The following is a 6,061-nucleotide window of genomic DNA, read 5'->3' as shown; positions in this document are numbered from 1 at the left end:
TTTGTACAGGCTTCTCGTTCTGAGCATGACTAACGGCTATGGGTATTGAGTCACTGACAGTAAAAACACAGTCACCTAGAGCCCTGTCGGCGATCCATTTTTAATTATTGTCTCACCCTATAGTCTGTGGGCCAGTTTGATGGCACACTCTCTACTGCTTCTGTTGGACTAATGTTTTTAATAGTAATCCAATACCCCTAAAGTTCAAGAAGCATCCTCAAGTTACATTGACAATGTCAAATACTATCGGCCCACCATTTTGGATGAGCAACAGAAGAAAGCCCTGTATAATATCAGGAGTGTTTTATATACAGCAGTTCATATGCAGCAACGTTGTTTCCTGTCTTTGCTCATATGAACTCCGGCCCGGGGGGGTCACGCTGTACGTATTAAACACGTACTATTATACAGGGCGTTTCTTCTTTGCTGTACGGTTGCTTAAAACGAAAGATACTCACTCTCCAGAGGCCACCAACCTACACAACACGAGGCCTGGGTTCCATCTTTCTTACTAACTCTGCCCGCCGTACCAGCCTGGAAATTTTAGCAGACTTGAAACACGCTCGGGTTGTTTTTTAATCCAATCATGGTGGAGTCGATTAATTATTCATTTTGGTCATACTTGTTAGTAATGCCGTAAATGCATATGATTACTCTTTAGTGGCAAGTAGTGGTAACGCTTTGCTACTTAATAAATTTGGAAGTGGGACTTGTTGTCGGTTTTATGGGGATTAAATCGAGGGTTAACTCTGGTTTTTCTGAAGTATAGAGACTTGACTGGACATGTTCCTGGCACCAAAAGGGAAGATTTACAATGCCTTGGATCTTTCTTACTGGTTTGCTAATGTCACTGGTGAATCAAATGGTTCTGTTTAGAGTTGGAGGGGATTCATTTGTGAGATTGGGACATTGGAGCGCTGTGTGGTGATCACCTGGCTAATGTTAACACAGTTGTTGATATTCAGTAAAACTTCCACACAAAGCTGGCTGTTTTCTAATCTGTCTCCTATGTGTTATGTAACATAAAATCTGATGAGTGGGGGTGGAGGTTTTTTCATTATTTAAAGGGCACATCTGATGAGCTGTGCTGAAAACAAAGTTATAATTAATGTTTTCATTTCAACACAATTATTAAAGAAAACATTGGTAGTAATGTATTCCACTTTTTCAAGAGGCCTGTGATAAGCTACAACATCCAGCCAGACTTCAAGCAATAAAGCACTAAAACTTACATAAATCGTGTAACAAAATTGAATGAATGGTTGATTTTAAGGCCCGATACCAGAAAGTAATGTAAACCATAAATCAAAAGTATTCCTCCCTCTTTGAATTTATTTGTAGTTTTTCAATACCAGCACAGTGCAGTGTCTCTTTCTACTAAACAGGTTTTTTTAAGCAGTTAAGCGACCAATTATGTTGACGAATTAAGTTTTTTGGAACCTGTATCGATCATCAGACAGTTAATGAAGTTTCCCTCCTTGTCAGTTCCTGCCCATGTATCCCAACAGCACAACCTCCTATGTCACTGATGTCCCCAAGAATGTTTGTTAACCATATTTTTTTGCTTCTTTTTGTTATTATTAATGTTTTACTTAGTGTAACCTGTATAATCAATATAATGTTTTAGTGACTGCTTGCCAGTATGTGTGTACATCTTAGTACTTGAGGGATACTGAAAAACTATCAATAGGCAATTATCACTTTGTCTCCTCCCACCTGTGTAAAAACTGTATATTGCTATTATTAAATGGTATGTTACTAATTATTTCTTTTGCTCTCCATGTGGGTACATCAGTTCAGATTTCTATTTCTTTTCTCCACACTTTTTATTTCTGTAGCATATTCATTTTATCGATGACATCATGAGGGAGGTATAACAATAATGATAATGGAATTAAGGGATGGTATATTTTCATTTTCATAAGTCTACATACTTTCTGCCTTTGCTTCCCCTATCCACACAAGACTTCTGAAACTGCATACATGAATTTAAAACCAGGCAAAATACAAATATATGGGACACATGGTTTGTAAGGAAGGAGTTAAAACTCGAAAACACGTAGTCCTTTAACCAATATTTTTTCTTTAATCAGACATACATTCTGTACACCATTGTATTTTAATTCAAGCAAAAGATCTGTAAGTTTTTAACCATATTTAGTCGTAAATCTATCTGCATGAACACATTCCTAAGCATAGGAAAATAATTAGCCCTGTGTGTCTGTGCCAGACATGACAACACTAAAGATATGGCATTTTGCTGATTGGACACATTTTATCTTTATCGTGTAAGAGTGTGCCTTTCTCCCTTCAGTGTTTCTCCCCAGATTTTGTTCCTCCAACTGCTTGATTCCATGCCTGCTTCATGTGTTTTGTCTTGGCAAAGATGTGTGAGATAAGAGGTGGGCATCTGTTTATGGCAGTGCCTTGCCATCTGTCAACTGCCCATGGGGTCTCTGTGGACATAAGCTCACATGGGTGGAACATGGGTAGGCAGATAGTTTCCAGTTTAGTTCAGGGGATATTCAACAGGAACAAATACAGTTTTACAATATGTATTTCATTGCCACTATTACTTTTATACAGAAAACCTTTTACAACCATGTGGGGTCAGAAGTAAAGACACAAGGGATGTCTGCTAATGCTCTTGCGAGACAGAATAATTTACATAATGTAAGATGATAAGAATCTATAAACCCAGCAGATCAATGAGGTCCAATTACAGACCACTGGAGTTTCTTATCTGCTTCAGTTTAACTTTGTGCTGCCTGTGGTCCGCCACTTTCATTAAATCCCCCAATGTGATTAGGCTGGGTGATTGGCACGAGTTGAAGATTATCACCGAACGCAATCGCTGTTTGCCTGCTTACTTTTGTGTTCAAAGACACAAGAAAAGCATCCTCAAGGACACATTTTATGTGGTTAGTGACAAATAGTAATTTGTGTGTTCTGCAGAGGCAATATCATTTAGCTATCATCATATTGTATCTCATTATTTTCTATAATTCTAGCAATGTTAACGACTTTTTTACTTGTGACCTTTGCTAAATGAACACACGCTATAGCCATGAAAAACAGGGTTGTTATTATGTTTTTGGTTTTTCCCTATCTTGCAGTTTTTGGGGCCTTTGGGAGGGCCATTAGCTGGGGGGCTGCACCTTTGTTAAAGTGCATTCACCTGTGAGAGAGTGAGAGCCATCCAAGGTTATAGCCAGGAGGTGTTGGGGGAGAAAATACTTTTTTTAAACATGTACAAATACACACAAATACACAGCACCACAGATTTCCTCAAAAGCCCCAAAATACATTGTTTTCCCCATACCTCTCTTTCATGTACATTTGTTATTCTAAGGCTTATGTACTATAGCTTCATTTGTTTGTTTGATGTTTCCCGTTTCTGACTTTCACTTCGCTGAATGAAGTAGTATTTGACAGCTGAAGAAAAAAAAAAATCAGGCTTTTCATCCTTTCCACCTAGTTTATTGTTGACTTGTGGATCACAGACTCAGTGCCAGCTTTTCTTTCGAGTGCTGGAGAGAAGGGGGAAAGAGATTCCTGCACATAGTGTTTATAGTGTCATGGTGACACACCGGAGGCACACAGATTAGCAAGGCTCTGAAGAGCACTTCCATGTGACTCAGCATGTTTGGCCAATTACTCAGCATGCTACCCGCTCCCTTTTTTCTCGACACACCCACTTTGTGCGACATCCCAACAGTAGTGGTAGCTCGTCTGACTCTGTCCCCTCATCCCGGTTCGCTCCCCTTATTCCTCTATTTTTGGCATCAGACATTCTGGGCACGTAGACCTCAGCACAATGTAAATTATTCAGCCTGGCTTGCCAGAGGCTGGGAGCGAATCATAAATCGCAGATGGTCTCAGGCTATTTCATACGGGTGACCGTGGTTAAACACCAATGCACAGAATCATTTTCCAAGCCACACAAATATAAGGTTTCATTACTTGTACCTCGGCGAGAGAGTATTTGATTTTGAACTAACGCAATATGGCCTTTTTGTTGTATTCAAATGTGCACTCTGCGCTTGTAGCATGTGACTTGTAAAACACCTCTAGTTTCTGGCTCAGCTTCAAAGAAGATTCTTGCAGAGGTTAATTAACCGTCAGTGAATGCAGGTTTTTCTTAATGGCTTTGATATTGTCTTCCCTTCAAGCGACAAAGCATCTTAAGGGTATTTACCAAAATGTTTATCCATCTATCTATGTGTTTAAAATGCTATGCCACTGTCAGTAAACAAAAAAGTAATAAGTGGTAATAGAAATCTTTAAGAAGACTAGCAGTTGGCCCCAAGTGCTTATCAAATTCTTTCATACAAGCTGATAGTATTAAGGTCTGCTCCAGCAGGCAAAATAAAGACAAACAAAAACACTACTCTCCTAGAACGCATAAATAGGAAACAAAATATCTACTAATATTCACACATAAATAGGTGGTGTAAAAAAAATATGAAATGTGTCTATTTTTTCCAGTTGTCTCAGTATCACGCATAAGTCTCAATATCAACCATGCGTTGGCATTTAGCTTGGATACCATAAGGTGAAGGGGCTGAGAGAACTGAGCGAATACCTCCTCCTTCAGTGCTGTTGTCTTTGACATTTCACAACATTTTTCCTAAAGAATACATAAACCTTATCTTCAAAGTGTGCTCTTTGCTGCTGTCCAATAAATGGCACCTCAGTGTTGTGGAAGATACAGTATAATGAGGCACTTTGAGATGTTTCTTCAGGTGAGACAAACTTTTCTTTGTGTTTCCCCAAAGTTCCTGACTTATAACCCTTCAGGTTGATGGCACGGTGCAGCTCTTTTCCCCTGGTATGCTTGTTGACTTCTTTGACAGCGTAAGGAGTGCCATGAAAAATGGGAGAAGGAAGCCAGTCTGGTGTCGGGCACAGATGCCAGAGCAAGGCGGCGCTCAGTAGGGCAGCATCCATGTTTAGTGAGGCAGTTTGCTGTTTAATTACACACTGTGGGAGTCACCTTCCTCAGACCTCAGGGTTCACACGCTTAGGCCAAGGGCACAACGTACTGGCTTCTGTGACCTAGATTTGGATGGTATGGGAATACACAACACAGATGTGCACACAGACACACACAACAGTTAGCATACTTTAGAGGACACATTATTGACTTACATTATTCCCTGGGGGCTACTTTAACCTTTGCCCATGCCTAAACCTAACCTTTACCTTAAACCTGCAGTAACAGATTTTTCGGTCTTGGGCCCAGTGGAAACAAGCCATACTTTCACTCACATATCATTACCTTTAAAGTTTGAATTACAAATTGTAGCAAACAGTTTCTTTTTTAACACATTCAGCAGACATGGAACAACATTATTATCATTCATTTGAAGTCATGTCTCTGTCCATCTGGAAAATAAAGCATACTATATATTCATTCTCTTTTAGCTATGTTTTTGGTGTCCACTGACTCCCGAGGGAAATACCTTGCTCTTTAGCTGCTCCACTATCTTTACCATTTAGTCACTAACTCTGTCTGATTTGGTGCTGGGCAGTGTGGCTTTATCAGTGCTTATTTGCTGAAAACATCTGCTTGATGTGCCTGGAAACAGCACTCATGAGACTGAACTGAAACAGTAACACTACTGACAGTAAAACAAAACATATCTGTGATAATTATCTATAAATTTGTCCCTGTTCGAGACCTGTTTCACTCTACACACAGTCATGATCCATTGTTTAGTATATATATATATATATGCTTGTTTAAGCATGTCAAATAATTAAATAGACAAGAACATTATTAGAAGAATAGCTCACCATATGATATGTTTGTGATTTCTTACTTGCTCTCATTTCATTTGCTCTCATAATCAAAAAAGACTGTAATACTGGGAAATTTGTCCGTTCCATTAATATGTGCCAAGCCAGCCGCCTCAGCCAGTTAAGGCCTGTAATGCATATACTATATGGAATATAGATATAAATGCATATGCCTGAAAAATCTTTAAGGCATATTTGCATCAACACTTAATAAGTCCATTCTGACAGCCTCCACAGTCCATTAAACAATCATATATTG

The sequence above is a fragment of the Morone saxatilis genome, unplaced genomic scaffold (genome assembly GCF_004916995.1).
Source record: "Morone saxatilis isolate NCDOM2014 unplaced genomic scaffold, NCSU_SB_2.0 Contig21, whole genome shotgun sequence".
Lineage (NCBI taxonomy): Eukaryota > Metazoa > Chordata > Actinopteri > Moronidae > Morone > Morone saxatilis.
The sequence above is the reverse complement of the archived record's forward strand: the minus strand, read 5'-3'. Positions refer to the sequence as shown.